This window comes from Canis lupus, chromosome 8 (assembly GCF_011100685.1).
Source record: "Canis lupus familiaris isolate Mischka breed German Shepherd chromosome 8, alternate assembly UU_Cfam_GSD_1.0, whole genome shotgun sequence".
Lineage (NCBI taxonomy): Eukaryota > Metazoa > Chordata > Mammalia > Carnivora > Canidae > Canis > Canis lupus.
Genome location: NC_049229.1, coordinates 59,198,772 through 59,209,114, shown reverse-complemented (window position 1 = coordinate 59,209,114; position 10,343 = coordinate 59,198,772). Strand labels below are relative to the sequence as shown.

General features: G+C 35.4%; 1 long non-coding RNA gene across 1 annotated transcript in view; it reads right to left on the bottom strand.

Moving 5' to 3' along the window:
• Nucleotides 1-2,299: 2,299 nt before the first annotated feature.
• The window catches only part of LOC111097237, a 34,683-nt gene continuing 26,639 nt past the window's right edge, over nt 2,300-10,343 (bottom strand). Inside the window, exon 3 of the long non-coding RNA XR_005362934.1 lies at nt 2,300-2,517. This is a non-coding gene — a long non-coding RNA (uncharacterized LOC111097237). The remainder of the gene's footprint in view (nt 2,518-10,343) is intronic.

The following is a 10,343-nucleotide window of genomic DNA, read 5'->3' as shown; positions in this document are numbered from 1 at the left end:
CATTATTAAGGCTCAATTATAATTGAAATCAGGTGGCTTTAAATCCTAGGTTTGATGATGTATCAAAAATGATACCTGAACAATCTGAGCAGACTTAAGATACACTGAGAATGTAGATACCTTCCTATATCCAATAACTACTTCCTTTTCGATGTCGAGGGAAATACTGGCAAAAGGAAGCCTAATTTATGTTTTAATGCTACAAATACACACTTTAAATTTCACTTGGAATTGGTTGAGATTTTCATTATTATATTTCTAATCCACTTACTAAACACCCAATCAATTCAACAGTAAGTATCTTTACAGAAAGCTCTGGACTTTTGTAGAGGATTCATTCTGGGGACCTTGAACAATTACCATTTTTTATAATTTCCAATAAACTGCATGGTAGTAAATCTAAATGCTATCAGCTACTTTATTATGAAGAGTGGAGAGACCACAGTGATATTGAGCATGGCCACCATTTAGTTATGCAGGATCATTCACTGGCTAGCTGAACCAGTGACATGTCATCTTTTGGACCCCATGAAAATAGCACATTATTATGAGCCATAGTCTCTTGGGACAATTCATAGATAAATGAAATAACAAATTTTAAATTCCTGGATGCCAAAGGTTTACCATTTTAGCCTATACTATGTACAGAGTATTGGGAAATGGGACCATGGGTCATAGAAAGGTGAGTATAATACCAACTTTCTCCTGAGCACTAATAGTATAGGTTGAAACAATGTGAGGAAGGTGCTCTGAGGAAGCCCCAAAGCAACGTCCCCCCCCCTCTACTCACCTCCCACTCCCAGCCTCAGAGCTCATGTTACAGTTCTCCTGGTCCTGGAGGCTCAATAAAGTGTTTTGTTTTGTTTTTAGTCAAGTATTATTTAAACTTGTATTATTATTTTCCTATTGGTGTTACTTACTAAAAACTCCATTTCAAGATAAATAACCTGAGATTTAACCACTGACACATACAGAAATGTAATGTATTATAACACTAAGTAATTATAAATTCAGTAAGGAAAGACCAGGGGAGTCTCAGAGTGACATGACATCAATATTCCGACAGCTACATGCATTATTTTAAACAAACAAACAAACAAACAAAAAAAACACTTTATTGAGATATGATTGACATGTAAAACTGTACATATTTATTGTATAAAACTCAAAGAGTTGGGGAATGAGTGTATATTCTAGTATATTCTAGTGAATCCATCACCACCATCAAGGCCATAAACCTATTTATCACCTCCCCAATTTTTCTCCGATGCCTATTATTACTATTATTATTATTATATTGTGATAAAAACACTCAAGATCTTAGCAAATTTTATGTAGTACAGTATTGCATTTTACATAATACATAATTATACTTTGATATATTTTTGTAATTATATTTATCATATATTAATTACATAAAATATTTGTATGATTATATATAATGCATATTATATAACAATATTTTTCATGTTTATATTGAATTGTTTTGATCTTTTTCTTTTCAGATTTAAGGGGGCTACATTTCGCAAAGCCTCAAATTATATACATTTTAATTAGAAAAAAATTTCAACTGAATCCAAAATGATTCTGTTGTTATTCATTTCTGTAGAATCTCAAGAAGAGAAATAAGGGTTAAACAAAACCTTTTTAAAAAAGATTTTATTTATTATTTATTTGGGTGAGAGAGAGAGAATAGAGGGAAGAGCAGAGGGAGAGGGACAAGCAGACACCCCACTGAGCACAGAACCTGACACTGGGCTCCACCTGGCAACCCTGAGATCATGACCTGAGCCAAGACCAATAGCCGGGTGCTTTCACTGACTGAGCCACCCAGCTGCCTAAAAGCAAAAACTTTTAAAAACTTGTCAATACAATTTTGTTAAAAAAGGAAAAGTATATTAACCTCTGGTTAGCCACTTTATGGTTTTGGAAAACTAAAAATGTAATTTCAATGTGATATCATAACACTGCATTCGGGCATTGGGGTGGCTCAGTTGGTTGAGCATCTGCCTTCAGCTGAGGTCAGGATCTCAGGGTCCTGGGATCAATCCCCACATCAGGCTCCCTGCTCTATGGGGAGTCTGCTTCTCCCTCTCTTTCTGCCGCTCCCCCTCCACTCAACCTCTCTCTTACTCTATTCTCTCTCTCAAATAAATATATAAATAAAATCTTTAAGAAAATAGCACATTCATTTAAGATATTAGATATATTTTAAACTATTTTTTTTAACACTGATTTCAGTGGCTCAAGTATTTTCTCAGCTATCTTGACATTTTGGCTTTTGATGATACAGGTTTATTTAAGGAACAGTAAGAGAGAGAGAGTTTCAAGGAGCAAGACTATTTTAAACATATGATTGAACCTCTGCTTCAATGATGCACCAGGCAGACCTGCATCTGCTCCTCCTCTGCAGGTTGCACTCAGTATACTTTCTGGAATGGGTTGACTTTGTGCACTACCATGTTCTAGGAGTTGAGGTCCTGAGGCATTGCTGAAGCTCTGTAGTGATGATTTCCTCTGCAGAACAAGCAAGAGACAAAGTGGTAAATTCAGGTTGTAATAGGAAGGGGCTCCTTCCTCCTCCTTGTGTTTATTTTCCATTGATGGCCCACAGTTAAGGGAGTGGTGGCTCTTCACTGTAATTCCTACTCTGCCTGACTCCAGATTGTTCTTGGCCCCAGCTGTAGGTGTGTGTATTGTGTCAGTAAGAATCCAGTAGGTTCTGAAGTGTAACCTGCTACTGAATAAGTGTAGCTTAGCTCCCTTGGGGGAAGCTGGGATCTGCGTGGCATAAAGCTGTACTCAGCACGTCAGTCCATTTATAGAGAATTATGGTTATTTGTGGTTAGTCTACTTAAGACCAAATGCAAAACATTTTCTCTTTAAATTCTGGGTCTGTAATTACAAAGCAAACTTCAGCTAACAATGACTTACTTCTTCTAACAATTACTTATTGTTAAAAATATTCTAATTTACTATTTTTCTTTCAGTTATTATGGGGGACACAGAGGTTTTACATATTTAACATTACATATTTGAGGCATTTTACTTTTGAATAAGGAAAATAATTTAAGAACTATAAAATTAGGCAACATTAAGTAGGTTCTACTTTTTAAACTGTGTTAGTAACATATAATGTATCCAGTGTTTAAATCTAAGAGAAGTTTTCAGTGAATGCTAGTGAAAATTGGTTTTGGCTAAATTCTTTTTCTGGTTTACTTACAACAGAAGTAAAATCTCATATAGAAACCATATTGACATTTCAAAGCTTCTTCATCCATGTTATTTACACTTTTTGGTTTATTGAGTTTTATTAAAACTAATCTTTTGATCTTTTGTTTAGCATCTTACAGTTATTGGGCTGAAAAATATATAACCTTCACATTCCATAATTAGCTGTTACAAGATTTTGATACCCAATGGAGCAGAGTGTACCTCTGGAAAAGAGATTTATTAAAGCTTAATAAATGAATTAAAACTGCATTTCCTATTGGAAAGAGAAAGTTTTGCAGCCCCCCAAGCTTGGGAATATTAACTTTTTCTCAGAGCTACGATGATATTTATAAAGAAATAGAAAAATTACAGTGAAAATACTGGAGGTTTTTGAAATATTCTCCATCTATGAATCTTGAAGTCATTACAAGTATTGATTACAATTTCAGTGAATCATCAGTGTTTTTTTATTTTTCCAATTATGCCAAGTTGTGTCATCTAAAGAAGTTAGAATTAAACTGCTTGTTTTCTGAATTAGTTGAGGGAAAACTATATGAATAACATGAAAAATAAACAATCATTTTCATTTATTTATAATTTGTTTTTGAATTCACTTTGTTTTTATAGGAGGAAAAAGTATTTCTTATAGAAATGCAATCAGATAGCTGTGACTATTATGTCACCAAATACACAAACGTACTTTATTTATGTGGCTAGCAGGGTTACCAGATTTAGAAAAAAAAAACAAAAAAACAAAAAAACAAGATACACAGATTTGAATTTTAGAAAAGTAACAAACTTTTTAGTGTAGTGTGGTAATTAATTTTATGTGTCAACCTGACCAGATCATGGAATGGTCAGGTAGTTGGTTAAACATAATTTTTGGGTGTGTCCGTGAGGGTATTTCTGGGAGAGATTAGTACCATTTGAACTGGTAGATTGACTCAAGTGGATTGACCTCCCCAGTGTGGGAGAACATCATCCAATCTGTTGAGGACCTGACTAGAATAAAGAGGTGGAGGGAGGAGGGCTCTCTGCTTGATTGCGTGAGTTGGGACAGTGATCTTGCCCTTGATGCTCTTGGCTCTTGGGCTATGAGAACTGGACTGGAATCTATACCATAGCCTTCTGTTTCTCAGGCCTTTGAACTATACCACCTGCTTTCCTGGGTCTCCAGCCTGCAGAAGGCAGATGGTGAGATTCCTCAGCCTCTATAATTGCATGATTCAGTTTCTTGTGATAAATCTCTTTATATATCTATTATACACCTTACAATAAATCTTTCTCTTTCTATAGCTCTCTCTCCTATTGGCTCTGTTTCTCTGGAGAATCCTAATACATATCAATCTATGTCTCCAATACTTTATGTGGCATACTTATGATAAAATTATTCCTTATTTTTTCACAACTTTAGGAAGAAAGTTTTAATTTAATATTTTAATATGCTTCCATCTAACTGGTCCCTTCTGATCTTCCAGATTTTCCGGAAGATGCGCAGTGAGGAAAGAAAGGTAAGGTGAAAAGATAAACATTCAAGAATGGTAACTCTCCATGAGAATACCCACTGGGTCTTAAGGAATCTGTTCCTGACTCTCTGTAACCTCTTCAGAGCAAAACTCTTCATCATTCCATGCAGAAGCCAGAAATACTTCTTCCTCTTTAGTGAGCTCTTTAGGGTTCATAGCAAGTAGCATAAAACAAAGCAAACAAAACAAGAAATCTTGCTTTTCAGGTGTCTCCTCTGTCCCTGGGTAGTGTAATCTTCAGAAAATCAACTGACATTCCACCATAAAATCACCATAAAATTACCTTTAACTTCAACAATGACAGAGTTTACCAGGAAAATTCTGTTCATGTGGCAATACCCATTTCCAATCATAAGATTAAAAGCCAAGTCTTTGACAGATGTTAGGGAAGTTACATTATTTGGATTTAAATGATTTCATCCTAATTTCAGTTTCCAGCTGCTGGTTATAGAATCTTTACAAGATTTAGGCACCTCAGCTCATTATAGTTCTGTACACCCACGATTTCTCCATGTATTATAAATGTTACATTAATCAGAGGCACAAAGGAGAAAAAGTGGATGTCAATTCTGGGAAGAAGCGAGGTACTCTGGGTCACTGTTAAATTTAACAACTCAATTTATTGGCAACTATTTTTAAAGCACTTTCTTAACTCTCTCCATTCTTTAAATTAATTTTTAACATGCAGGCATGTTCTCTCATACTTTTATTTTTTCTCTGCAAATGTAGTGCATTTTTTGCCCTTACTCTTATCTGTTTGATGTTTATATTTAGCTGGTTGTATTAACGGATCAGGGCTTTGAAGACAACGGTTGCCAATCTTTTTTTTTTTTTTTCTCCTATTGCAAAAACTGTGAGAGAAAAAAAAAATACTCCAAAGTTGTTTTGTTTCTCTATGTCTGTGAAATATGTCTTATATTTCTACTATTAGTCCAGTTTTTCTAGCATTCTAAGACCTGTCCATATCAATAATTTTAGTCATAGAAATCCTTTGGACTCTTAAGAATTATGTAGTTTTATGAAAACGTGTTGGACAATCAACTGAAAGCAAATCTGAACCCAGTGAGATTTGTCATTATTTCCCATATTAAAAGCATAGCCCTTTATTATTATTAAGGATCAATATTATGATAGTTTATACTGTCAAATTTTTTATTCCTCTATTTTTGATCACAGAACTATTTGGTCAAATGAAATGTTACAATGCAACCCATACAAGAAATATCTATAAAAGTGGATCTCCTCCAATTGAAGTGCCCTTACTCCTATAGTTCTTCTGTGGGAATTGCTGAGATGGTTTCAGGAACCATCTGGAATTCCCCAAACAATGTTTTGAGTACAGCACCCTCTATAAATACAATAGGAAGCAAGAACATTTATGAAGCCACAATTATGGAAGGAAACAAGAAATGGGAGTGGATGAGCTCATTTGTTCTATTTCCTAAATGATCTCTCTTATATAACATTCAAACAGACAATAGATATTTACAGAGTAGGTGAAATGTTCCTATTGTCCTCCACCTTACTCCAGACACACCTCACCTCTCTTCAGGTCATGATATGGTGTTAGTAGAAAGGTTTGCATATCTGTCTATCACAGACTGTGCACTGGGGATGTGCACTCAGAAGCACCATCTCTGGTCCCAAATGCCCTAGCAGGTCTTAAGGTACTGGCTGGCAGGCACAATCCTGAAATTGTTGAGGGAGGCATCCTACCTTTCAAGTGACTAAGGCTCTAGCTTCTCTTAAGGTGGCGAGTACCACTGCCATACAAATTCTGCCCATGGACCAGGCTTCTTTGGTAGCTTTCCCTCCAGCTGGAACTATACACAGAGGTCAGAGGCAAGGACCTGGCGGCTGTTCAGTCTCTGGCTCTAACTGATATTTTAACCAAATAGAAAGTTAAAGCATTTTCTTATAAGGTGAAGTTATGAATTGTTCCCTACACTATTTTGTTGTCTCTTCTGCTCCAAGTTTCTCAGTTTCTTTGGCTAGTGTCTTCCCCACTCCTCCAAAACCAACAAATGGCACAGAGTAACTCTACTTCTTTTCTCTAATTTGGAAAAGAAATGAATTACCTCCGTGAGTAAATTTGAACCAAAGCCTAGGCATCATTCTCTACAACTTCTTCCTTAACAAGATGTGCATTTAATTCAATTATACTTCTAATAATATAGACTTCAAGTTTGATTAAATCTCACATTGGCTCATGAATTTAGAACTATAAACTTCTTTTATTTAAAACTGGTTGATTTTTGATAACTCATGAGGATTTTTTTAAAAGACCTCATTCATATATTCATAAGAGACACAGAGAAAGAAGCAGAGACACAGACAGAGGGAGAAGCAGGTTTCTTATGGGGAGCCTGATGCAGAACTTGATCTCAGAACCCATAAGCTTATAAACTGAGCCAAAGGCAGATGCTCAACCACTGAGCCAACCAGACGTCCCTCATGAGGATTTTTTTGACAAGCAGCCACATCTTATGGATTCATTCTATTAAGGTTTTCTTCATCTACTTAACTCACAAGCAAACTTCAAATTCTGCTCTCCTGGAAAATTCTTTTGTCTTGCGTTCTCCTATCTCAACACCTCAACCTGATTTGGACCCTCTTGTTTGTTCTAGCATAGCTTATGTGCCTACCTTCTTAATTTGCAAGCCCTTGGAAGTCAAGGCCAACATCACTTGACATTTTATCCTCAGTGCTTAGCATAAGGACATGGCACATAACAGGTATAAAAGAAAAAGAAAAAAGTCAAGTCACATGTATGAAGTATCTGCTTATGTGGGTATGCTATGTGAGACACTCATCATTTTTTTTTAAATTTATGATAGTCATCAGAGAGAGAGAGAGAGAGAGAGGCAGAGACACAGGCAGAGGGAGAAGCAGGCTCCATGCACCGGGAGCCCGACGTGGGATTCGATCCCGGGTCTCCAGATCGTGCCCTGGGCCAAAGGCAGGCACCAAACCGCTGCGCCACCCAGGGATCCCAACTCTCATGATTTAAAGATAAGTACTGATGTCTGCCACATAATGGAATGCCAATACATCTAAATAAATAACTACATATTTAGTATGATTTTAAAGACATAAATCAAATGGGATAGATTCATGGAGATGAGGCAAGAAGATAGAATTTGATTCTGATAGCATGAGTAAACATCACTGAGACATGAAATTTAAGCTAAAACCTTGGGGGTGGTTAAAGTATATCAAGGAACAAAGTGCAAGGAACAAATGTCCACTTCCTGGGCATTTGGCACACTACCAGAATTCATCAAACCTCAAACATCTTGTACTATAAGCTACTCAGTTAAAATTAAAACACAAATTTAAAGAGGTGCCTGGGTAGTGCAGTTGGTTAGGCATCCACTCTTGGTTTCCACTCAGATTGTGATCTCAGGGTCATGGTCTCCGGGGTCATGAGATCAAGCCCCACATAAGAGTTTGCATTCAATGTGGAGTCTGCTAGGGTTTCTTTCTCTCCCTTTCTGTCTGCCCCTTCTGCTTTTACTCTCTCTCTCTCTCTCTGTATCTCAAATAAATAAATAAATCCTTAAAAACCATGTAATTTTTAAAATGTATATTATGAAAAAGTCTGCATGTATTGGTTATTTTTTGTAGTTATAATTTTAATAGATTTTGACCTATTATGATATCTCCAAATTAAATTGTATAATTAAGTGGCTGAGTTAGATTTATTATTTTGAGTTAAAGTCAGTTATAGATTTGTGTCCACCAATGGAAGATTCTTTTTTTTTTTTTTTTAAGAGTGAGCAGGCACATACATATGCAGAGTTGAGTAGGGGCTGAGGGAGAATGAAAGTGAGAATCTTAAGCAAGCTCCACACCTATTGGGGAGATTCACATGGGGGTTCAGTCTCAGGACCCTGAGATCATGACCTGAGCCAATATCAAGAATTGGCTGCTGACCTGAACTGAGCCACCCAGGTACCTCAAGGGTTATTCTAATTATAGTTTTAACTCAACAGATTTATAAATGTTATTTATCAATAATGAATTATTTTAAATATTTATCATTTAGTTTATCAACTCTGAGACATCTTTCATATTTTGAGACACATTTATCTCTGAAATCAAGATGTATCTTTCAATCAATGGCATGTCAGCTTAACTGGCAGTTTTTTCCTTTTTTGAAGTTATGGTTATGTTCTAGTTATGTTCTCTATATGTCACTATGAACTCTGAATTAGCAGATACTGAACTGTTGTTCCTAGACGAAATATAAGATTAGGTTCTTGTGGACCTCTGATCATCTTTTCATGAATAAATCAATCCATAACCCTATTTTCTTTGTTTCTATTTAAAGACACCTTATTTAATATATACTGTTGATTCTTCAACATTGATCTCATGGGCAACAGCCAGGAACGGTCTGAATGAAGCTTATTCGTCAGACACATAATAATCTAGTACTTGTAAACACCAGTCAGCACTTGAACACTGTGCTTGGGAGCCATTTTAAACAGAGAAATCACTAACAGAAGCACAAAAATGCAAAAAAATGTGACACTAAATAGACCAGTATTTACAGTATGACAACTGAAACAAGAATGCAGAATGTCATCTTCTTTGCCTTCAGTTAGGTGGGCAATCAAAAATTTCCCTGATCTGTAGATTCATGTGCCTGTGAAAGACTCTGAATGAGCCACAGACATTTATTTTGGAGTTAAAAGCAAATTGCAGCAAATAGGCATATTTACAAATAAGAAATCTGTGAGTAATATGGATCGATATAAAATGATATGTTATTTTAAATTAACAACAAAATATAAAGTGATGTTTCTTATACTAAAAGCTATTAGTTAATTGATTTAAAAAATAGATATGCTTTGTATTTGGTCAGGTAAAATAGTTAAAGAAGAATGAAAATATAACGAAATTAAAAACTAAATTGTTGGAGGACCTGGTGGCTCAGTCTTTTGGGCATCTGACTCTTGATTTCAGCTCAGGTCATGATCTCAGGTTTCCGGGATCAGGTGCCACATTGGGCTCCATGCTCAATGTGGAATTGGCTTGAGACTCCTTCTTTCTCTCTGCCCTTCCCTGCCTCATGCTCTCTTTCTCTCTCTCAAATACATAAATAAAATCTTTGAAAAAAAATAAATTATCGGAAAATGCTCCATTTTAAAAGTTTTCAAAAAGGACCAAAAATTATTCAAAAATTCTTTAAAAATAATTCTAAAATCTGTGTATATATTAAAATATGTGTATAATTTTAAAATTATACACAGAATACAATTTACAAGCTGGACTTAAAACCTTAATAAGGGACTAAGAATTCAAATTGGTAAAGTTTAATAAATCAAACATTAATTTTTAAAATAAAAACATCTCAGTAGTCATTCCTATTTGTAAAAATCACCCTTAAATTCATTATAAGTGATGAAAAACAATCCAGAAGGAGAGCAGAGTATGAACAAATGCAAGGGGAAGTGAAATAGTCTGACATTTTTTGGAAACTAGGGTGTAGGGTGTATATGGGGGAAGGATAATAGATAAGGTTAGAGAGGGAGATAGAAATCAGAGTAAGAAGTGAATTTTATGCCAAGTACTTGGAATTTCCTAAAAATCAGTAGA